The 25,726-nt window shown below is 37.3% G+C and overlaps 2 long non-coding RNA genes across 4 annotated transcripts in view; one reads left to right on the plus strand and one right to left on the minus strand.

The window, feature by feature from the left end:
- Positions 1–25: 25 nt before the first annotated feature.
- Positions 26–13,889, plus strand: LOC148108412 (uncharacterized). Its single transcript, XR_015727891.1, has 3 exons — positions 26–212; positions 13,278–13,405; positions 13,510–13,889. It is a non-coding gene; the product is annotated as an uncharacterized LOC148108412 (long non-coding RNA).
- The window catches only part of LOC123802517 (uncharacterized), a 75,856-nt gene continuing 57,405 nt past the window's right edge, over positions 7,276–25,726 (minus strand). For 2 of the 3 annotated variants that reach the window (XR_015727889.1, XR_015727890.1), the window contains 3 exons: positions 24,127–24,442; positions 14,615–14,721; positions 7,276–12,538 (listed from right to left, as the gene is read on the minus strand). This is a non-coding gene — a long non-coding RNA (uncharacterized LOC123802517). The remainder of the gene's footprint in view (positions 12,539–14,614; positions 14,722–24,126; positions 24,443–25,726) is intronic. The other variant, XR_015727888.1, reaches the window with a different exon arrangement.

Genomic DNA, 25,726 nt, shown 5'->3' on the forward strand with positions numbered 1-25,726 from the left:
GGGGCGTGGTCCCGGCTCGCCCAGACCCTCCCCCAGGGCGCGCGGTCGCTCTGGCCTCGGACCCCGCCCCCCGCGCTTGGAGCTCGCCCGCCGCGGGTGGGTTGTCCCGGGAGGCGCGGGGCGCCACTAGCGTGGGCGTCCACAGGAAAAAAAAGGGGACGGGGACACGGAGAGAAAAGTTGTCACAGCTCTAGTGTGAGGTGTAGAGAAAGGTAAGGACCTGTCGACGGTTGCCTGTAATGAGGGAGGCAATTTCCACAGCCTGAGAGTTTTGCTGAGATTACTGTGCACGGAAAGGAAAAGAAGAAACCACTCTTTCGCAACAGCCCGGTTAATTTGCATCTGCTCCCACCCCCCTAGACCCTTGGCTTGGAGAGCTGGCCTTGGCAATGCAACGCTGGCTGGAAACACTCAGGCGCAGGCCCAGGCATTCTGTTTTCTTTTCCGCGGGATTGGAGGAGGCCAATTTGATGTTGGAGGGAGGGAGTCCAGGAAAAAGGGAAGGGGAGCAGGGTTGCCTAGTTTTTTGAGTTGGGAGAAAACTGCCATTTGTTAATTACCATTGTTGCGCACAAATGCTTTTTTTCCCAAACTCCTGGGGTTCAGCTCTGGGGTGGTCCATGGGGAGAAGCACAATCCCGACTAAAGCTGGGGAGCCTAAAAAGGTCCCTGACGTTATAAAAAAAAAATCAGAACTGGGCAGAAGTAAATTAGATTAAGATCTGAAGAGTACTTGGCAGTGCTTCACTATGAGAGAAGTTTAGATAGGGGAAGGCATATGGGAGTGGAGTTCTGGAATTTTCCATTTTTCTTTGTATGCTGTTTGTTAGTATGCACGTGAGAATAGGTTTTAAAAATTTATATTGTATTTCTCAGTAATAATTGCACAAGACATTACATAAATACAGAAAGTTATATGGAAAGCATAAAACAAACTGGTGCCAAAACTGCAGCAAAATATTTTACTATTAGTTTTGTTCTGAATTCATGAGTAATCAAGAAATTGAGCTTATGAATGCAAACATCCACAATGGCCACATGAAAGATGGCAAAAAATTCAAAAGCAAAACATGCCCTGTGAAACATACTGCCTTGAGGGGGACGGGAAAAGAAATTAATGAAAGTGTGTCTTATGCCCAAATCAGAAGTTTTGTGGGGAATATAAATGATTCGAACCCAAGTCTTCCTGAGATTCCTGATCTGATGACCTTTCTACTTGGATACTTTCAAGAAATGATAAATTAATTATTTTTTTGTACTTATCCTATTCTAGTTGTTCTTAGCTACATCTCTTTGTATTTTCTTTTTACTAGTTGTTCCTACATTTCCGAACTCTGCTTAGAGTTAATATTGTACTGCTTCATATAAAATTTAAAAATTTGCCACAAGACTTTTTGGTTCCTCAGTACTATGTGTCCTTGCTCTCGTGCTTTACATGCACACAAATTATAAACTATGTAACAAAATGTTGTTTTGATAAAGCAGTTGGTTGTCTTTTACAGATGTTAAGAAAAGAAAAAAGATAACTTTTATATTTACCCAGATATGCATAATTTTTGCTCTTCATTTTTTCTTGTAGATAGAAACTTATCTCACTTCCCTTCAGGCTGGAGAATTTTCTTTACTATTTCTTGTAGTTCAGAACAGCTACCTAGAAATTCTCTCAGCTTTTTAAATCTGAAAGTATTTTTATTTTATATGCATTTTAATGGTATCTTCACTAGATAAAGAATTTTGGGCAAACAGATTTTTTTCTTTCCCTCCAGTTTTAACTTCCATTTTTGTCTGATGGGATTCATCTTACTGGTTTTGAGATGAAATTTTTTAGCTTTGGTTTTCTGTGGTTAGTTTATGATGTGTGGTATTCCTTGTATTTATCCTACTTAGAGTCCTCTGAGTGTCATAGGTATGTAGGTTGATCATGGTAAACTTTCAACCATTATTGTTAAATTACTTCCGTAGCCCATTCTTGCTCTTTCCTTTCCTTCTGTGAATCCAATGAAATGTTTGTTAGACTACTTAATATTGCCTCATGTCACCAAGACTTTGTTTGCTTTTTTCTAATTTTTTTCTCTTTAAGTTGAATAATTTCTGTGGCTTGCTTTTCATAATATACTGGCCTTATTTCAATCTGCTATTAAGGTCATTACAGATATTACACTTTTCAGTTCTAGTATTTCTGTTCGGTTCTTTTTCACAGCTTCTATGTACCTGCTGAGATTGCACACCTGTTCATTCATTTTGACCATCATTTTCTTTAAATTATTAAACATATTTATAATACCTGTTTACTACGCTATGCCAATAGGTGATTCATCTTGGGATCTGTTTCTATAGGTTGCTTTTTTTTCTTTCTTTTTTTTTTTTTTTGACAGAGCACAAACACCCACAATTTTCTGTTTCTTAGGATATATATTAATTTTGTATTGTGTATAGGATGTTAAGGATAATATATTGTAAAGTTTCTGATTTTGGTCTTCTTCCTCTGAAAAGAATTAATTATTCTCTGATATGTAACTGAAGGCAAATCATCTTTAACTTCTGGAGCCTTTGGTTTATGCTTTGTTAACACCAATCTGTCAAATGCCTGAAGGTTTTAACAAACCCCACTATCCTTGGCAGTCCTCATATTCCAAATTCTATTTGCTTGCAGTGAACAGCAACTGAAATTTCTGTCCAGTTCTTTCACCTGCTACTTTTTGCTGACATCACTGGAGTATCTCCAGCACATGTATAATTCAATGGTCAGTCAAGGATTTTAGGGCTTTTTATAGGCAGGTATTAATGTTCTTCCCTCGGTATCATCTACTGTCTGATACCCTCAATGTGCTACCTGAAATCTCTTCAGTGACATCACAGGTCGGTAAAACTAAAGCATTCTACTTGAGTTCTAGCTGCCCTGCACCTGAGGACTGGGGAATGTCCACGGGGAAAAGGCTGTATAAACATGCATCTCACTCGGTTATTATAATTACCTTCTTTTACTGGTCAAATCCCCTACAGTTTTGGTCAGCTTTTGACAGCTGTCCAATGTCTTCAAATAGCTGTGTTTTTTTTTTTTTCGGGTTTACTAATTCTTATCAATGGGAGAGTTATCCCTGTACAAGCTAACTTACCATTATTGAAACTTTAACTCTCACAAACTCATAACATTTTTAAGCAGTTCATTGCTAGATAAACCAAACTGTTAGAAAACTCTTTTTATTAAACAAAATCTATATCCAGAAGACATTGTTTTTTCTTGACTCTATTGTTTGTTCCAAAAGAGAATATATTTCTAACTTTAATTCAATAGCCTTTTGAGTTTTTATAAGTCGTTATCCACTTTTCCTTAGATATTTTCTTCCTAAGATTGAACACCTTCTTTTTGCTATTTCTATTTGTCATAATCACAGATTCCTTACATTGAGATTACTTTCCTTAGAGGTATTAATTGCTTTCTAATAGTTGGTCTGATACTTATGTAACACAATGAAATATCAATAGGGCTCTATTAATGAGGCCCAATTACATTAGCTTTATCAGCATATTAACCATTTCTAGTATATTTGTGGTGATTAAATCCCAACATTAGTTACCCTGGAGTCTGTCTTTTCATTGTATACTAGAGAAATTTTACTTATTAGTATTTGGTAGATGACCTTTTATTTACTAGCATTTGGTATATGACCTCAGTTCTTTAGTAAGGTCTGTATATAAGGGATAGGGGATATGGAACCCAAAGAATTTTAACAAAAGAGCAAATAAAGGTAACAAGAAATGAGAGTAGGCTGAAGTTGGGGGTGGAGGGAGATGAGCATGGGAGAGAAACTCTTCCCAGCAACTAGAGTAATAGCTTAATGGTTTTGCCAGCAAACAATATACGGCAAATTGCCCAGTTTTCAATGATAATCTTCCTTGCTGCTCTCAAAATTTTTGGAGTTAAAGTACTCCATGGCTCCCACAGTCTTCATACATTATAACACTGACCCAGAAAATAAACTTTGCTTCCAACTAATCAGTGTAAGGAGAGTATTTGAACAATGGGAAATATTTCTATATATCATTAGATATGAACAGGATGCCAGCAATGATAAGAGCATTTGGACAATGGGAAATATTTCTGTTTGTGCACAGCATTAGATATGAACAGGATGCCAGCAACCATATGCTTCACAGTAAAGTTTCTCATTGTCAGGTTTCTCATTACGGACAGACTTGACATAAATGCTGTGTTTCAAACTAACTTCTCTCGCACATTAACCAGTCAATAAAAACAGAAATCCTTGTCATGAAATTGTTTCTCTCCAGACCACAAGTAATAGAAGTTTTTTGCTCTCTTTGGAATCTTACCTGCTCACTTAGGGCTAATTTAGGGAGGTCTCACCCAGAAACTCATTTTTTAAAAAACGATTTTATTTATTTGAGAGAGAGAAAGAGAGAGCAAACACAGAATTGGAGGGGAGAGGGGCGGAGGGGCAGAGGGAGACAGAGAAGCAGACTCCTCCCTGAGCAGGGAGCAGGGAGCCCCTTCGTGGGGCTCCATCCCAGGACCCTGAGTTCATGACCTGAGCCAAAGGCAGACGCGAAACTGACTGAGCCAGCCAGGCCCCATCACCCAGAAATTCATTTAATGGCAATTTAAGAACACAATCTGGTTAGCCATTTATGGGTGATATCATCAAACTAGCTCTTTAAAGCTATAGATAGAGTTTCTGTATGGGCAACTGACTTTTAATTTTAGAAACAGAAACTCATATTTGCCTATATAATCTCATCTTCTTCATTAAACCCATTTAGCTCCTCAGCCTTATGACTAAAATTAGATGTAGCCTATTAAGGTTAATTTGAATTTGTATTCTGTTAACCTATCATGTTAGCTTTTTTCTTAGACTTTGTCATTAAAATTTGACTTTTTTATGTTTGCTTTTTTTATGTCTACATTCATGTCATTGATACAAATGCTGGGACAAATAAAGAATCTGATAAGTTGTTACTAGAGGCTAATCTCAGGATGACAGAAATTCAGTGTTGATTACTGAATTCTATAATCATTCGATCAGTTAAAAATTTACTTAGACTGTCCTGTTATGTAATCACTTTTTTCCTTGCCCAAAGCAATTAAAATGAAAATTTCTGCTACATGTATGTTAAAAACAATGTTGATCATGGTGTTCTCATGATCTCTTTATAGTTACAAGCAGGAAAGGCAAATGTGTCCGTTTTATGAGTTTTGATATTTGAGAACACAAAATTGTTAATATCGTTCACCACTCCTTTTGCTAAGCGCTCGCATACTATTATTTTAAAAAAGTACTATAAATTTGCCTGAAATTGACATTGCAGTATATTGTGGGTTGAATGGCATGCCCTAAAAGATCAGTTACTACCCTAACCCTTGGTACCTGTGCATGTGATCGGTCTTATTTGGACATAGGGCCTTTACAGATGTAATTAAATTAAGATGAAACCATATTAAATTGGGGTGATTCTAATCCAATGACTAGTGTCTTACAAGAGGAGAGAAATTGGAACACAGAGGCAGACATAGGAAAGTACCATGTGACAATGGAGGCAGAGATTGGAGTGATGTATGTATAAAGCAAGGAGCACCCAGGATTACTAGGAACCACCAGAACCTGGGAGAGGGGCATAGAAATGATTCTTCCTGAGTCCACAAGAATGAATCGACCTTGATAACACCTTTTCTTCAGATTTCTAGCCCCCAAAACTGTGACAGAGTAGAATTCTGTTATTTAATGTGATCTAGTTTGTGGTAATTTGTTAAAGCAACCGTAGAAAATTAAAATAGAATGTGTGTGTGTGTGTGTGTGTGTGTGTGTGTGTGTGTGTGTGTGATTTCTACAAGTCAATATTGCTTTTTATCCTCTGGAAAATTGGATTTCCAGAATTGGAAGAGTTTGCCATTCACAAGTTTTCTGAGTCTTCACATATTCTATGATGTTGAAAATATAATTGACAGTGGTTTCAAAGATATATTTTCATGTTATTTTGTGCCCATGGATGTAGTTTATATGATTTTAAAAGCTTAAACTCATTTATACCATCTGGATCAACTGCCATGCTACATGAAGTAGAAAGTGAGTTGCAACTCCAAGAACATAGCAATAAAGAATGGAAAAGAATGACTGAGTGGGGAACACATAGAACCTTAATCAAAATGATTTCAATATCATCTCAAGGAGGCACAAATAGATATGATTGATCAAGAAGAAAAAGAGAACATAATTCTTTCTGAAGTAAAATTATACTCAAAAACATGGGGTGATTCTCTGCTAAAAAGATATCTTGTATACATGCATATATGTGGACATAGGTATATACACCATGCATAGATGTATGCATACACTAGATATGCTCATATATAATTTATGAGCTTGGAGAAAAAAAATAGAAGAACACCACGCTGTTATAAACATGGGCTATGTGGGATGTGGCAGTGGTGGAAAGATGGAAGGAATGAGAAAACTGTGGCTTAGAGACAATGAGGTAACTGGCCCAGCAGGTAATAGGATTGAGATCTGAACCAATTCTATCTTGAATATTGAGACTTGTCATAGGCTTTGTTCTAAATGTTATGATACTCACTTCGATGTAGAAAGGGACATTGGAATAATCTTTTTTAAAAAGATGTGTTCTGTTCTTGAAATCTAATTATATTATATTTTCTTTTTTTTAAAGATTTTATTTATTTATTTGACAGAGAGAGAGAGACAGCCAGCGAGAGAAGGAACACGAACAGGGGGAGTGGGAGAGGAAGAAGCAGGCTCCCAGTGGAGCAGGGAGCCCAATGCAGGGCTCGATCCCAGGACTTTGGGATCACGCCCTGAGCCGAAGGCAGATGCTTAATGACTGAGCAACCCAGGAGCCCCTATATTACATTTTCTTATTTTTCCTTTCATAGAACATATTAAATAACTTTTCTGTCCATTCACATAAGTGTATTTAAAACTTACTCTTACTTTTTTTTATCTAACAAATTTTTTTTTTTTAAATCTTAGGTCCACTTCAGACTGATTCTTATGTGTGTCTATGGAACATATAAAATATTCTTTAATGAAAGTATATTTCTTAGACACTATCAACTAGGCCATGTGGTCATCATATATTTACTTATGCATGTTTGCAAAATCCCAAAATACCCAAGGCACTTCAATAAAAATTTAAAGAACTAGGAAATTTAAGAGGTCAGCACTTCCAAAAGCAAAAAGGAGAAAAGGAAATATTTCTTGAAATCAGATAAATATTTAACTATATGTAGATGAGAAGGGTATCTCAAATTCAATTTTTACACATGGCAGTTCCAAATGCCACATTTTCACAATTATTATGACATCAGAATTTTAGACTCAATGAAATGAGTGTTCATGTTGTGACTAAAGACCTAAGAATTGGTCTTTGTCCTTAAATGTAGATAGATAATTCATTAACTTATTAGCAGAGCATCTTTCTGTATTGTATTTGTATGCAAAGTGAATTATTTACTGATTTAAAAGTTTTTGGCTGAATCAGAGCTACGGACATTTTACAAATATATTCAGAAATGTGAATGCTTAGGGTAAGCTCCATACCTTTTTTGAAAAATAAGATTTTTTTTTTAAAGAGCATTTTTAGGTTTATCACAAAATTGTGAGAGGGAGGTACAGAGATTTCCTGTATTTCCTCTGAGGCCATACATGCATAGGCTTCCCACTATCAACATCACTCACCAGAATAGTACTTTTTTTTTTTTAACCAAGGATGAATTTACATTGACACATTATAATAACCCAAATTCATGGTTTACTTTAGGGTCACTCTTGGTGTACATTCTATTGAGTTTGGACAAATGCATATTGACATATGTCTATCATTATAATATAGAGTATTTTGACTGCTCTAAATATCCTCTCTACTCTGCTTATTCATATCCCTTTGCCCTCCACCCTGTCCCAGGCAACTACTCATGTTTTTAGTGTCCCCATAGTTTTGCCTTTTCTAGAATGTTACAGAGTTAAAATCATGCAGTATGTAGCTTTTTCAGATTGGCTTCTTTCACTTACTAATAGGCATTTAGTATTCCTTCATGTCTTTATATGGCTTGACAACTCATTTCTTTTTATCATTGAATAATTTCATTGTCTGGATGTATCACAGTTTATTTGCCTGTTTACCTACTGAAGGACATCCTGGTTGCTTCCAAGTTTTGGCAATTATGAATAAAGCTGCTATAAACATCCAGGTGCAGGTTGTTTTAAGGACACAATTTTTTTATTAATTTGTGCAAATACCAAGGAGCCCACTTACTTGCTGGGTCCTAAGACTTTTAGTTTTGTAAGAAACCAACAAACTGTCTTCTAAAGTGTCTGTACTATTTTCCATTCCCATCAGCAATGTGTGACGGGTTCTGTTGCTCTACGTCTTTGCCAAGCATTTGTTGTTTGTGTCCTGGGTTTTGGCCATTCTAGTGTGTGGTGGTATCTTACTGTTTTAATTTGCATTTCTCTGATGGCATATGGTGTGGAACATCTTTTCATGTGCCTATTTGCCATCTGTCTATCTTTTTTGGTGAGGTGTCTGTTAAGGTCTTTGGCCCATTTTTAAAATTTCATTGTTTATTTTTTTTAATTGTTGAGTTTTAAGAGTTCTTTGTATATTTTACATAACAGTCCTGTATCAGATATCTTTTTCAAGTATTTTCTCCCCATCTGTGGCTTGCCTTCTCATTCTCTTGACAATGTCTTTCACAGAGCATAAGTTTTTAATTTAATGAAGCTTGGCTTATTAATGATTTCTTCATGGATCTTGTTTTTAATCTTGATCTAAAAAGACATCATCATACCCAAACTCATATAAGTTTCTTCCTATGTTTTATTCTAGGAGTTTTATGTTCTTTTCCATTTCCATTTACGTCTGTGATTCCCACTTAACATAGAACAAATTATCAGCATTGAAATTCTCACAGTGATATTATATCCTGCAGATTTCTTTTGTAATTATGGTCTATAGGTGTGAATATGTGATGAATTAAATTTGATATATACTTCAACCATATATATTCTGAAATGTTATCATTATTACACTTAGCAATGCACATGATACAGTTATAAAAGATGCCATAATTTCAACGGAGTCTGCAGGGTGTTTTGCAAGAAGGAAGAATCTAGAACCAGAAAACTAAAAAAGCTGCAGAAGATTTGAAGTTGAATTTATACAGTAAAGAATATAAGCCCATATTCGTACATAATTTGGAAAGCTAATAAATTCAGCATTTAGCGCTCCAATGAAACAAGAGAGTTGAAGCATACATCAAATTGTTATTCTGTTATCATTCATTCAACAGATACTTTAAAAGTATCTCTCCTGAGCCATCTGTATGGATTCCTTGGGAATCAGGTAAGGGACAAATAGTGGAATAATGCTTCCATTTGAAAGCACCAAACTTAAATTTAAAAAAGAAACATTTTTTGAATGTATAAAAGAACAAGAATAACAAAACTGATTCAGAAATATGTGATCCCTGTCTTACACCTAGGAAGGCATAGGCAAAAGAGACTCTGGGTTGGGTACAGGTGATAGAAATTTGCCTTGTGACCCTAATAATGCAATCATTACTGCCTGCTTCTCAACTAGCCACCACTTGCTCCCACCATACCTCTGTCTTGTGGGATGCTGTTCAGTCTGATTATCAGTTCTTAGTTTCACATCTCTTCCATATTAACACTTTTTCACCTCTCTACCAAGCTTCACGGATTAGATAAATATACCATATCTACAAATAAAAAGAAAAAAAAATCCTTGACCTGTAAAAGAAAAAAAATAAGATAACTGAGATTACTGTTATCTTTCTTTTTTCAACAATACCTCAATCTTACTACACTTTCTGGTAGAGAAGGGCAGATGAAGGGCAGGGAACTGAGAAACAATGTATTAACCTGGAGTAGCCTAAGTAATGTTTGTCCAGCAGAATATAGTTGTAAAGTGTCTACAGGGCCCACGTTTCAATAAAAATGAAAATCTACAATACAATTTGAAGAAAGCATGTCTCATTAAGTTAGTATATTGGTGTGTTCTTTGGATTGTATAAGAAAGAGTTTGGAAAGAGTAGTCTATAATTTTACAGTGGAGGGGAGATAATACATGCATAGTACGCCAAAGAATTAAGATTTCCTAATGCATGAGAAGTGTGTTGAACACACCACAGAAGGAGGAACACTACAGCTTCATAAAAGCAGATCCAACAGACCTCTTGACTTTCAGTTTAATTTGTACAGAGTGTACCTGTCAGATGTACCAGAAGATGAGAACAAGTGCAGAAGTTTTAGTGGAAAGAATATGCAATCGGGCTGCAGAAAGTCTGTGCCGATTCTTTCATTAATTTGGAAGAAGTTTGAGCAGAACCAAGCATAGAGCTTGACACATAACTAGCACTAAATTATTTACAGAACAAAGGAATGAGTCCAAGTAAAGAAGTAAGGAGGAGTACCCATAGCTAAAATGTCTGACTTTCTTGCTTGGGGAAGAGTTTATGAAATAAGCAACCAAGTTATATTAATTCAAACCGTAAATTATTCAAGATAAAAAGAACAGAATCTGAATGGTATCAGTTAAGAATGTTTCTTTCCTGCTTTAAATTTCATTTACTGTCTTGATAATAGATTTTTAAAAATTACAACAAAATTACATTACTATAGTTTGGGGGAAAAAAAAAACCACGAAAAAGGAATAAAGGCATTTAAGTTCCAGTTTGATCTATGACAAGCCATTAGATCTTTATTCTTATTTATTATTGACACATTAATCCCAGCCCTCCTATATCAAAGAATCTTTCGATGATTTAAGGAGATAAGACTGCAAGTCCATCAGTACAGTTTCTTCACTTCTGAATCTCCAGGAATTAGTACAGTCCTGGCACAGCAGCCAATTAATAAGTACTTGCTGAACATTCAGTTAAATAGTAATTCAAATGAGACTTTTTAGCAGCATTGAAAAGAACGCTTCTCTTTGGGATCTTCTTAGCTTGCTGGTTTGATTAATTCTTTGTTTCACTTTTTCAGATTACCTGGCCATCATTTCTGAGCTGATAGAATAAAACATGTCTGCCAAATTTATAAAACAGTATTTCCTCGCAGTGGGACAGTACATTAAAATATTCCTTGCAATATACTTTGGATATGTTCCTCTCCTAGGCTGTTTGGAAACAGTGAATCTGTCCACCTATAAAAAAATGGAAGAATTCTCCATCTTTTTATCAAAGAGTTCTCTATCTCCTAGAAAACAAAAACAAACAAAAATGAAAGGTTTGCTGATAACCATGAATTTCTGACTCATTGAGTGGCACCAAAAGAGAAATTTCAGCCAATGGAACAGTAGGACACAATGAAAAGAGAGGGAAGAGAAAATGAGATTAATTCTGGGGTACAAATAAGTAGGATATGTCAATTAAACACAAGGATAGCATAACTAAAAGGCAGGTATGCTTAAGAACATTTTGGTGAAAGAAGTAAAATTTGGCATGACCTCACTTGTTGAGTTCTAAAAAAAAAAAAAAATCTTAAGAACGTAGTGAACACATTTTGAGTGCTCTATTTTAGGGCAGATTCCAGAGAATTGAAATATACTGTACAAGAACAAGTAACCAATCAAACAAATACGATGTACAAAAGCAATGCTTTTGAACCACTAACTGTGATGGCAACCGCTCTGAATGTTGGTCAGTCACACAGATGGCCAGATACACGGTCACAGCGGGACTTGAAGGAAGTAAGGTAACTGGCCCCTGTGTATGAACATAAGAAAAACGAACACCATCATCCTAGAATGAAGGCATGGTGACTTTTTTTAATGTTTGCATTAAGGGAAATATTTGGATTCACAATATTTATGTTTACTTTATGACTAAGCAAATTGCTGGACATTAACAGACAAAATCTAAATTATGTGAAGATACCCTTTACGAACATCAATCTTTATCTCCCTCAGGGATAGATCAGGAGACATTAAGGTAACAAAACTGGGTGATGCGAACACTGCTTCTTAATTTGGATACAGAGAAGTAGGTACCAAGTTAAAGAGAAGGGGCTTATAGAAATTAAATTAAAAAGAAATTATGTCCAAACCAGATTGAATCTTCCAGTGCGTGAAGTGCATATCAAAAATCTAGAGCAAATATCAGAAGAAATACGTGAAAAACTCATCGAAGAATGAGAAAAGCAATAAAAATTTGGCCCAGTGTTTGAAAGGGGAAAATAAGAGGCCAAAAGAAGTTTTAAAGAAAATCGGACAAAATTGACACTTCGAAGATTTTACTTTTCATGTAAAAAAGATAAAAATTTGATTTATTTCTGGTCCACTCTTCCACAGAGAAACTTACATGTTTCCTACTTAAAAGGCAGGTGGAGGGGCTCCTGGGCGGCACAGCGGTTAAGCGTCTGCCTTCGGCTCAGGGCGTGATCCCGGCATTATGGGATCGAGCCCCACATCAGGCTCCTCCGCTGGAAGCCTGCTTCTTCCTCTCCCACTCGCCCTGCTTGTGTTCCCTATCTGGCTGGCTGTTTCTCTGTCAAATAAATAAATAAAATCTTTTAAAAAAAAAAAAAAGGCAGGTGGAGATGGTGGAAACATCATTTTCATGAACATCTGCGAAATCTGTTAACACTTAGTAAGTAACTGCAGGCATTTATCTCCGGGAATCTGGGAAATACTGCAGTTTCTTATGCTTGGTGTTGAAAAGCATGAAGTTAAGACTCTTATTAAACCAATACAATCACATATATTTTGTTTTTAACACTGAAACTGCAGGCCTTTACTTTTTTTTTTTTTTTTTTAACTCTCTGGTCAAAGGAATGACAATTCAGAAATGGGCTGCAAATTTCTCTTTGAGCCAACTGATCAAAATGTAATGTAGCATTAGAATATATTTTAATGAAACATGACACAAATGATGTATTTTAAAATTCTGGCAAAGTATATTAACCAAGAATTATTGATTGAGCAGATACTGGGGTATCTTTCAAGCCCCACACTATAGATGCATTTGGGCCTCAGCCAAACTGTCTAGAACCAGTTCTCAAAGCTGGCTGCTAACCTGGCAAGATTTGTTAAAGTACCAGTGTTTGGGCTCTCTACCTGTAAAGATTTTGATTGAATTGTTAGGGTGTGGAGCTCATAAACTAAGAACAAGGTCTAGCTCTAATATTTTGGGGGAAACAAGTAAACTTTCTCTCCATCTCTTGCCTCTCTCTGTTACATTTTTTATTGTTGTTCATTTTGTTTTATTTTGTTTTTTTTGTATTAAGGCCTGGCTTTCTCTGCTTCTGAGTTTATATGACAGAAAACGCTCCCTAAATCAATCATCGTGATAGAAAGGGTGTCATCATATGAAAGTATGGGTGCTTTTCCAGTAAGCATAAAGATGCAGAGTATGGTAGGTGACCAGCTTTATTAAACAAAAAGCCCAATATAATACTGTCCAGTTATAGAGAAATTATCTTGGATCTCTAACACTCCTTCCTTTTTTTTTTTTTAAAGATTTTATTTATTTATGTGACAGAGAGACAGCCAGCGAGAGAGGGAACACAGCAGGCGAGTGAGAGAGGAAGAAGCAGGCTCCCAGCAGAGGAGCCTGATGTGGGACTCGATCCCGGAACGCCGGGATCACGCCCTGAGCCGAAGGCAGACGCTTTAACGACTGCACTACCCAGGCGCCCCTCTAACACTCCTTCCTATGTTGACATGTGAAATAGGACATTCGAACAAAACTTCTGTACCTAAAGTTTCTTATAATATTTTTGAAGAAAGTATTTCCAAATTCATAGGTAAACTGAATTTTTACTAATAAAATAATTATGTTGCCTTTAAGTGAAATTCTTTTTTTTTTTTTTTTAAGATTTATTTAAGTGAGAGAGCAAGCGCGCACATGAGCAGGGGAAGGGCAGAGGAGAGGAAGAAGCAGGGCTGGGCTCCATCCCAGGACCCCCTGAGATCATGACCTGAGCCAAAGTCAGAGGCTTAACCGACTGAGCCACGTGGCCCAGGTGCCCCAGTGAAATTCTCTTTATTAGTCTTCATGAATAGACTTTTTCTTCTGCAGTGCAGACACAAGCTATGCTCAGTGACAGCCGTCCCGTTCCTGGATTTCAGTTTGCTCTTTAGCCTTATTGAGGGGGTGGTAAGAGGGTGGAGGAATGGGGAATAAGGGATGTGAAAATGTTAGGTAATAGTGAAGGGACATGATTTTTTGTTTTTACTGACTTAGTAGAAATAAACCCAAAGCTTTTCTAAGGTCTAAGAGTAGATCTGCTAATCTTTAAGCAAGAGTTTTGTCATCTTTGTTATTGCTGATGCTTCTCAGACTATAATATAATCCCCTCCCACATTATGTTCTTTAAACTAGTCCTTCCTTCCTTTATAATCCATCATCAGAAGAGCATTCGAGTTTGGCTTTTCAAAGCTCCTGAAACTACAACTTGTCCAGTTAGAAAAAAGCAATCTGGTTTTCTTTACTACCAGGGGCACTTTAGCCTACACATCTGCATTCATTGCTCTGCTGATGGGCTGTGGCAAAGCAAGGAGGGGGCTTGGCAGTGTCCTTGACACAATCACAGCCTTCCATGAACATTAGAAAAGCACTCACCTTGGCTTCATTTTGGTCTGTGCCAAGCCACAGTAGTAGCCGTGGTGTCACAGGCGATTAGTACCCCCAAGTCCCTCGCTGGGAGTTGTTCTCAGAACTTGGTTTTGCTGTGATAAACAGAATGCACTGGTAAGAAGAACTGCAGCTCTTTGAAGACAAGTACAGTATGCTGAGACCTTAAGGGAGTCTAATTATCATAATCTGAAGCAACTGTAACAAACTAAGAGCATCACCCATTCTTCCCTCTCCCCATCTTTGCTTAAGAAGCGTTAACTGACTTTGAAGCATTTCTGTTTAAAAAGTCAGCCACTCATCTTACCCCCAAATCAGGATAATTGTTTTCTTCCCCAACTGAGGTTGAAATAAATGATATCATTACAGTTTGCAAAAAAAACAATTTTACTTCTTTATGAGCAAAAGAACGATTTTACTTCTTTATGAGCAAAACACCAGTTACTTCTCAATAGAGTCCAACTATTTTATTTTGTGTATCTTTAATATAATCGCTAACCCTATACTATATCTTGTTAAAAGTCTTTTAGCAATGAAACAGTTGGGCAAAAATCACATGAAGGAATTAAAAAGAATGAATGAAAAGGCTCTCATTTTAAGTTTGAAAAAGCAGTATTTAATGATCACACAGGTGTGGTTTTTTTTTTAAGATTTTATTTATTTGAGAGAGAGAGACAGAGAGAGAGAGAGCACAAGCAGTGGGAGTGGCGAAGGGAGAGAGAGAAGCAGAGTCCCTACTGATCAGGGAGCCCGACCCCGCAGAACTCAATCCCAGGACCCCAGGATCATGACCTGAGCTGAAGGCAGATGCTTAACCAACTGAGCCACAAAGGCGCCCCGCACACAGGTCTTTACAAACTCCTTTTGTATACTTTATCTTCAATCTTTATCAAGCTCAATTTAAGTATGAGAAAACAAATTGAGAGGTAAAGAAGTAAATTTATGAGTTTGTTGTAAGTTGCTGAATGAGTTCATGAATATCGTGGCAGGGATTCAATCCAAATACTCTGACTTCAAGTCCAGTGCCCTTTTTACTATATGATGTGACATCCATTTAAAAACAAACAAAACCCTAATTAGTCAGTCACCAACATTCATGCAAAATAAGCAAAAATCTAAGTGATTCAGTAGACTCTACGCTCAGTATGATTCAGTCATCTCAAGTGAGTGGATGCAAACTTAATCTACATTAGCAGATGTCCAGTGTCCAAGCAAGGAAGGCCACAGAGAGTTTTACTGTCCTCTGCAATGCGAAAAATGTGTCTGAAATATCATCTAGCTCCTGGGGTCTCATCTCAAATAGCGTTGCAGAACTGAAAATGTCTTAAGAGTCAACAGAGTGAGAGTGCACCTGGATATAGCTTCATTTGAAAAGCAGCTAAAACTGGAACTATTTTGTCCAGAAAAATAAAGATTTAGCAAGAAGGAAGCGTGGGCTGGTTGTTTCCAAGTATTTGAACTATGTAGAAGTAACTTTCCATCTCAGTGTGTTAAAACCAAAAACAAGGAACAGAATTTTCAGAGGGGGATGAACAGTTTTCATTTAATGTATCACTTTCTAGTCATTACAGCTCCTCAGAAGTTTTAAAGGACCACCTCATGAACAGTTTACAAAGGGAACCTGGCCAGGACATTGTACAGAAGATTCCAGACTGCATGGATCCCACCCAGCCCCAAGCAGTTTAACCCGAGAAGGAACGACTAGAGAGGTTCACTTTTTCGTGCAAGAGATCATATCCAACACTTTGACCATGGAAAGAGTTTGTTTACAAATACTTATAATGATGATTATAATAATGCTGCTGCTAATGATGATAGTATATTACACCAGTCATGTTTTTTCACATTTGAGAAGCTGAGTACAGCACATTTACTCTCTTGCTCTTGATCACTCTTTTTTTTTTTTTTTCCCTCCAAAGTAATACCCCTTGAGGTTCAGGAGACAGACTGAAAAGCAGAGGCTCAGTTAATGCCCTCAATTTAGAACTACATCTCTGAGAGAGAGAATGCCCTTGAGCTATAAAAATGTAATCGTTGGCCTGCAATATCCTGGCAGAGATGAGAGCAGACAGCTGTTCCTGCACACTGCTCTCTGTTGAAGGCCGTGTGACGCTCACTGAAACAAGTCTTGAACTGTTCTGCTTCGCTGTCTCAACAGGTTAACTGGAACTGAGGATTTTGTACAGCTGTATGTCTTTGCAATTGCTCTGTGTCCTTTAAATTTGAGTGGTTTTGTAAATGTGAGTACGTTAGGTCCCCTGGATTTGGAGGCAGACAAGATCAGTTCTGCCACTTGACATGTGTTTGCCCCTGTACAGGTCTTTCCTTGCAATAGGGAAATATCAGTAATGCTTCCCACACTAGCTTGTTTGGAGGATAGAGGTAATCATATGCATAAAGGATTTAGCATAATCTATAACAAATAATAAGTGTTGAAAAGATATTAGTTGTTTTAATTATATTCATACTCATTGTTTCAAGCAGAATGATTCCACAGTCATAGATAGTTCTGTGAAGAGGCCAACTATAGCTCTGTTGTACAGCTAAGACTTTGTCTATTGCTTACAATAAAGTATGGTTTGTTGAACAATATCATGTTATACAAAAGTCATTGTAAAAAATCAAATAAATACTTATAATAAATGCTATGTATCGGGGTATAGAAATAACTTCATGTTAACTTGTGACTTTTTATTTTATTATTTTCTTTGACATATGGGAAGGTGAGAATGCAGAGACAATGTGGAATTGGACCAAGACAAATATTGTTTTGGGTTCTGAAGCAGGAGATTCTGGGAAGGTGAAGGATGGAAATGAGCTCTCTTCCCTCTACCACCAAATCCTCTGTGTCTATTCCTCCTAGTCAAATGGACCCTAATGTCTATGGGAGTCTGTGTGCCAGTGAGGCCTTGTGTTCCATGTTGTGTAGCCATGGTGTGGACAGCTAATGCACAATCATGAACTCTTGCACTGGATGAGTCCCTGAAACCAGGGTTCATATAGTAAAGCCAAGAAGAAACTGAATCATGCACAGATCCCTCCTGCTTTGTGTGGAGGAGAATAGGAAGAAAATGGGTCATTGAGAGGTTTTCTTGAGGTGCTTCAGTAAAGGTTGACTTACTTGTTTTTATTCTAGCAGTCTTCTCAGAGTAGAAGCCACAGACCTTGTATGACCCTTAGGATCCAGCAACTCTGGTCTCATCTCCCATTCCTCTCTCACTCACTTGCTTACACTCCAGTCACACTAGCCTCTTTCTGACAATTAAATGTCAGAGTCACACTCCCACCCCAGGATCTTTGCAATTATTACACCCTCTGTCTTTCTCACAGACTATGCAATATACCTATTTTAAATTATTATATTTATAAACGCATTTGTTAAATTTATTTTCTGCATCTCCCAAGCCATATTATCTTTATCCATCCTAGAAAAGGAAAGAGTAAAAAAACAAAAAAATGAAATTCTGTGCAAAATAGAGACAACTTTGGAATTTAAGAATAAATTTAATAAGAAATGGATAGAGCCTTCATGAAGAAGAAGACTGAATCTTCTTCAGTGATTTGGCACTGAAGTTGTAATTTCAGTGACTGTTGTAAAATATAGGAAATGTAAGCAATGCTTTTGAATGGGAAGACTCAAGATTTTAAAAATCAATACATTCAAAATTCATATAATAATTTAATACAAAAGACTCCTAAATTTTAAAAACATTGGCTAAGATGATCTTCAATTATATGAGGAAAAAAACTAAATGCTCAAGAATAGCCAGGGAAAATGTTGGAAATGTAATTTAAAAGTTTATAGTAATAGAGCTATTGAATACTTCTTACAATAATTCAATAAAAAATGATTTTGTAAACCATGTTGCTTAGCTTTCAAACTCAAATGTCTTTGTTCAACTCAATTGTATATACTCATGAATATATGACAATTGTTACAAGTTTGTAAATTTATTTTCTACTCTGCTCTTGTTCAGTCCTCATAATATATTTCTTCCTATCATAATTATACTGTGATGAGTTTTGAATTTGGGGGACACAAGACTACCAGAAGTGGGTTTGTTTATAGCCTCTAAAAATAAATAATGCAAAATAATTGAGCATTTAAAAAAATGTCTGGTTACTTTCAGTGAATATATAGAATTTGTTTGCTTTCAATGTTTGTATATATTTTTCCTGTTTAAGTGTATGTTGTCTGTGGATTTAATGCCTTGCAAGTTAATATTACAAGACAGAAACTGTCTATTCCCAACCCACTGAACTTAGATGCTTTTCTTCAACTTCTACTTCTTCAGTCCATTGATTCTTGTTCATTAGGTTAATAATGGAAATATTTTCAATATTTTTCTGATTGTGAAAATGACCCAAACATATTATAAAAATGGAAACAACATAGAAGAGAGGGAGCTGATCTGTCACATGAAAACACACACTTAAACACACACAAATGCAGGACAGAGAAGAGAGATTCAAGTCACTCCTAATTTCAAGGACGTATTTACCACATACAAAACAAACAAGTCCAAGCTGGAAATATGTGAAATTCAGATGTGGCAGCCTGGTCTGTTTGACTCTATCTCAGTTAACCAACCTGTACCAGTATACTGTGTCAACCTCTGGACCCTGGGCCTATTTCCTTTTTGGACTGAGAACATGCACCAGACACCATCTATCTTCCTCGTATCTCCCTTCTCTTCTGTTCACTCTTACTCCTTTGAAATGACCACGCCTGATATCTTTTACTTCATTTTTTCTTTCTTCTGCTTAGCCAAAATTTAGGCTTATCCCCCTGATCCGAAAAAGGTACCCTCTTGTTTCCATTTCTCCCTATACACCATGGAGAATTCTTCTCTCCTCTCCTCAACTGAAAAGTATTTCTATCTTATTTTCCATTTATTTCTCAACTGCTTGCAATCTGGCTTACTTTCTTAATTCTCCATGGAAATGATTCTGGCACAGTTCACCAGTGACCTCTGTATTTCCAAATTCAATGGAAACAAGTAAGTCTTTATTTACTGACCCTTCATGGCTCTCTACTCCCTGACATCACACCCTCCTGGTTCTCATACTTTTGCAGTTCTTTACCTCTTTCACAACTTTTTTTCCCATATAACCCTTAAATGTCCATGTTCCCTACGATACATTACTGGACAAATACTTATTGGATAATCTCATCTTTTTAATTGCTTTCAATGACTAACCATGTATTGAAATTCCCAAAAATCTTGATCCCACGGAGAGTTCTGTCCTCAGCTACAGATTCACATATCCAGTTGCTTACTGGACATTTCCATCTGGACCTAACAACAGTATCCCAAATTCAACATATTCAAAATAAAATTATTATTACCCCAGGCATGTTTTTTTTACATTCCCTGTTTTGACTGGTGGTACTATAATGCACTTAGCTAGAAATCAGTTTTCCTTGGGACTACTTTATCTTCCATGAACTCACTTCTTCTTCTTTTTTTTTTTTTTAGATTTTATTTATTTATTTATTTATTTATTTATTTATTTATTTATTTAGAGCAAGGGGGGGCAGCGGGAGAGAGAAAATCTCAAGCAGACTCCATGCTGTGGGTGGAATCCGATGTGGGGCTCAGTCCCACGACCCTGAGATCATGACCTGAGCCAAAATCAAGAGTTGGATGCTCAGCCGACTGAGCCACCCAGGCACCCCCACTAACTCACTTCTAATCAATTGCTCTATGTGTGAAGATCTTGCTTCTCAAATGATTTTTCTCTTTTTCTTCTTTAATACCACAAAGGTATTCAAACTGTCTCCATATACATAGTCGTAATGATGTAACCAAAATACATTTCAAACCACATTAGTTCCCTATTTAAATGCTTCAGTGCCTCATTAATACATGCAGAATAATGCCCAACCTCCTCTTAGAATGCACACATGGGTCCTCTGCATCTCTGTCATTCCCTCTCCCATCACTTCCTGCTATGTTCATCAGAAACCATTGCCAGCAAACTCCTCATATACTATGCTATTTGTCATTCCTCTTCCTCCTTTCGTATCATCTCCTGTTCTGGATTTTCTTCTACTCATCCATCTTCTATTTCTTCCCTTTACCTGGGAAGCTTCTATATAAGACTTGGCTCAGTCTTTACTCCCAAAGCCTTTCTAACCCTTTTCTTCGCTATTCTTCCTTCATCCCATTGAGTTAAATAATTTTTATGGATTCTCCAGTGCCTCTCCTTCTCATCGTCCTCACACAGTATGTACAATTAGGTTTGTAGGCTCATGGGCAGACTATGTCCAAGTTGTCACCTGTATAATCCCAGTTTTTAGCACGGTGACTGGGACATGGTTGGATTCAATACATATCCTGAGTGGACAAATGCATGGTATCTTTTACTAAATTTCTTGAATGGTCACTCAGTGAGTGCTAACTAAATGGAAAGTAGCATAGGCATTGTGGCCAAGGACATACTGTTCCATTTTTCTGATTTTCTCCTCTTTTCAATTATATTAAAATCCAAGAACATTTGAAAACGTTCTGAAAACAGATTTACCATACACTGAAAACTAATTAACAATACACTGAATACATATTCGTTAAGTTAAATGTTTGTATGTCAGTTGGTGTGGTAATTTTTCCCTCCATTACTTTGGTACACATCCAAAGAAGAGGTTAAAACCATTGTTTTATTTAACCGTGTTTACACATTCCTGTTCCTTTACTTTGCAGAGGCTTTCAACAAACTTAGAGTGTTCTTGGACATACAACTATGATACAATCTACCACAAAATTAGCTATGAGCTGGACATGGTCTAATAATATCCATTACATGTTTATTTTACATTTTAATATTTGTATGTGCTCTGCTAGACCTGAGCCAAGTCTTAAATAATTTGCTTAAATGATTGGCTTGAGTAAATTGAGTCATGACTGAGCTTCATACTGGTAAGGAAAAAAAATGGAAACGTATTGTCAACTACATCTCATATGTCTCTAAAAATAATTGTAGAACAAAAACATTTAAGATAATGATTTAGAGAAAGCATTTTATATGAATCCTATCATTAAATTCAGAAAAATATGATTTTTTGTAATATGCCTTTGATATTCCGATAACTCTGAATGCCTCAGACTGGAAAATAAACTCCTCACTTTCTCATACCAGCGGGTGCTAATATCACGCTTTGTAGATTGAGAAAACTAATGTAATCCCTCCGCTGCTCTCTTGGATCTACAATGTCTTAATAATATCAAGATTTGTGCCTATGCTGGAAGCCATGGCTGGGAGATGCGATTTCACTTTCAATTCTCTACATCCACAAAAATTTTGTGTTAACATCTAAGGCTCTTACGATTACTAGGTACACAGATTCCTGCCACACTCTTTCTCCTTGATTTTTTTTAATGTATCCCAACATATACTTTTTTAAAAACAGACTTATTTAGGTAGATTTTACATACCATAAAAGTCACCGTTCCAAATTGTCCTGTTCAGTGGTTTTCGGTATATTCAGAGTTGTGCAACCATCACCACCCAGAGGTAACAATAAGCCCCAAACACACAACATTCTGGCTGTCATCTCAGACCATCCCTATTCCTATGTTCCTGGCTTGCTAACTCTTAAATTCCATCTCCATCTGTTTCCTGACCTTTGATCCTTTTTCTCATTTAACACTTGCTTCTGCCCTGGAGACTTGGCATTTGTATTTCGTCTCTGATTTCTGACAGTCATTAAGGACTTTGACTTAGAATTGCTTACCAGCTCTCTCTCACCAGTTACTCCTGGGAGTTCTCCTGCCTTAGCTGTTCCTTAAAAATCTATCCATGCATACAACCCATCCCAACCACTCCAGTTAACTGTTTCCCATTGGAGGGTCATTGAAACATTTTGCTTCCAAGTTTTCTTTCTTGGAATTCAGCCCTTGATGAAACTATAGCAATGTGAATGAGCTCAGGATCTCTCATAGATGGCTTGTAAATCAAGAGGTATGGGGAAAAAATAGGGATCTTGTTTAGGAGAAATCTAGTGCATGATTTCAGAAACTGGGAATTGCTTCGAAACCAGGCACATAAAGATATGAGTTACACCCAAGTGAGGCACAGATGGATTGCCTGTGGGTCCTAATTCTAGATTACCCTTCAAGGCTTTGCATAGATACATAGAGAATGAACCACATCTCAGTGTTCATATTGGAAATGGGAGGGGGTGTTTAGGGAGCATTCATGATTGTATTGGTAAAATGAAGTGAATAGTTTATGCCCTTGTTATCCAACAATGACTTAAGTGTTATCTTGTAAAAACTGGGGGCACACAGCAGCAAGCATCACATAATGCATGTGGGAATTCACAGAGTGTCAGCAGGAGCATGAATCTTCCGTTTTTGCAACTTCCTAGAGAGGTAGGCTTGGACAGTGAGGCTGGGTACTGGCAGAGGTACTCTGCCCTCTGCTGCTCTATTTAATGGAGAGAACATAACCATGATCTTGCTCAGGAAATAGATACTTTGAGCCTCGGAGCCAGTTTTTAAATGATGTACCAGAAAATCCAGCTTTCTAGTACTGGAGACAGTGAAGGAAGTTGCCAAGCTACCCAGAGCGAGAGGTCCACAGGCAGGAACTAGTACTGTAGTGCTGATTTTCTATACAGGAGTGGTAGATTAAGGGTAAGAAAATGGATGTTTAGAATTGCTAAGCACTATGTACATTAAAATAATCTATCTATGAATACCAAAAAGTAAGGGTGAAAGATTACATGAAGAATACAATATGTGGAATATATAATGTCCGTGATACTATGTTCTTTAATTCTAAATATATAACTTTTGTTTAAATAATAAATATTTCTGATCTTAAAATGATCTTTATGGTTAGTTTCACTTGTGATTGGCAGCTCACAACTGGGATGAGGAATGAAACTGATGGTCAAGAAGGGGGAAAAATCAAGAAAAGCAAAAAATTGTTTTAATTAGTGTAATTCTTGTTCTAAAACTAATAGCAAGATTTTAAAATCACCAATTTTCATTAATTCTTATTTATAATATATGCAGTTAAATTCACCAGAATAAAATTCACACATGTAATTCATGTGATGCTGGACCTTGCAACGGAGTTAATTTGCATGGCTACATTTCAATGAGGAAACTGAAAATAACTTGCCCCAAACCCAAAAGCTGATAAACAGTGGAGCCAGGACTCAGATCCACATTTATTACAATCTGTTATTTCCTATACCAGACAGAAATGGGGAATCTTTAGCTTGCTTCGGTATTTAAAGGGATACTGCCCTCTGACCAGCACTGGCTTCCCGGGCCCCAGAATAAGTATAAAAGCACAGGATACCATATGTGGTTTAAAGTCTGCAGTTGCTTCCCTGAAATTCTTAATACTTTTTTAACAAGGGACCTAGCACTTCTGGTTTGCCCTGGGCCCAGAATTATGCAGCTCGTCCTGTCTCTGGAAAAGTTCTGGACAGTTCTTTAAACAGTCTTCGTGTTTATAATGAGTGTCATAAAATCTAGACTTACCAACTAGCAAAATTGTTCCTGGACATCTTTGGGATTGGTTTGTTTCTTTTCATTTTGGTAAAACAGCTTCACCTCTCAGACGTCAGTTTTCTCTTTTCGGAGAATGGTACTCATTGACCCTGAGTGTGCTCACTCGTTGCTGAAGTGTTCTCCACCCACGGTGATGCTTCTGCAGTTCTCCAAAGGAAGGTACCCCGCTGGTTCTGTCATTACCTAGAATGGCCTTCTTTGGGCCTCGAGGAAACCACAGGACTTGGGACAAATGTAACTTCCTCTAGTTTTCTGAAGGGATAATTTGACCCTTCTCAGCAGTTATCTTCAAAATACAAAAGTTGTGAGATAGGGAGAGAGAGAAACGACAACATTGTTTCTGGACTGTCTCCTGCCTAGAGTGAATTGATCTCTCACTGTGTTCCTACAGCAGCACCCCATATAAACGATATTCATTGCTGTTAGGGTGGCCTGTGACGCCGGAGACAAAGAATTGCACCAAGTGTGGAGCAACAGGCAGGACAGAGTTTATTCCCTCTCCAAGGAAGGAGAGGGGCCACACATTCTAGAGAAATGTCAACCGAGTTTCTGTTAGGCTGGGCCTTTTAAGGGGTTTGGAGGATGTTGAGAGGGTAGCAGCTGCCCCATGGGAGGCAGAGTGGGTTGTGAGGTGGGGGTCAACTTTTGGCCAGGTGGAGCAGGAGGTGGCAGGTTTCTCGAGGGCCTCTGTCTAGGATGTGAGTTATGCTCAGGCTAGAGAAGAACATGTTTTGTAATTGGGGTCTATTTACTAAGAATGTAACCTAGGAAAACAAAGCATTAGGGCCAAGTGCAGACACCTGTGAGTTTTGTTTATAAGCTTGGTTGAGCTGGGGGTGGGGGGTGGGGAGTGGAGGGTTTTTTTTATTTTTTAAAAATTTTATTTATTTGACAGAGAGAGACACAGTGAGAGAGGGAACACAAGCAGGGGAAGTGGGAGAGGGAGAAGCAGGCTTCCCGCTGAGCAGGGAGCCCAATGCAGGGCTCAATCCTAGGACCTGAGCCACCCAGGCGCCCCAAGGGGAGGGTTTGAATGGATTCCTTTCAATTGCCCTTATCACCTGGAAGAGATGTAAAGGTGTTTCTCCTCTACTAAACTACTTTTAAGTAGTAGAATATTACCTTGTTCATTTTTTTAAAATCTTTGCAGCTCCAATATTTAAAAACATTTTGATGAACTGTTTGGTCAAATGAAATGAATTGCCAAAGTCCCCTCCCTTGCCATATTCCATGACTTTGGCAATTATATATTTCAATCCCAATTATTTGTTTTTCCGGTGAGTTATGCGAAAACTCCCCCCAAATAAAACTTAATGAATCCCCAAAATGGATGTGTAAGTGCTTCATTACCTAAAAGCAATGTTTTCAATTAGTTTCTGCCTCTGGGTTTTATTTTCCCAATGTGATTTACCTAATCACATTTTTAGCTAAAGAGAAGATGAGCCACTGATTAAATTAATGTCTTAGCATAAGACAAAGTCAATCACTATTAGCATAAATCCTTCTTCAAAAACATCTGACAAAAAGTACTGCTAATTTTCTAGCCACCTATAGATATAGATATACTCCA

The sequence above is a fragment of the Ursus americanus genome, chromosome 20 (assembly GCF_024610735.1).
Source record: "Ursus americanus isolate L20-20 chromosome 20, mUrsAme1.1.p, whole genome shotgun sequence".
Lineage (NCBI taxonomy): Eukaryota > Metazoa > Chordata > Mammalia > Carnivora > Ursidae > Ursus > Ursus americanus.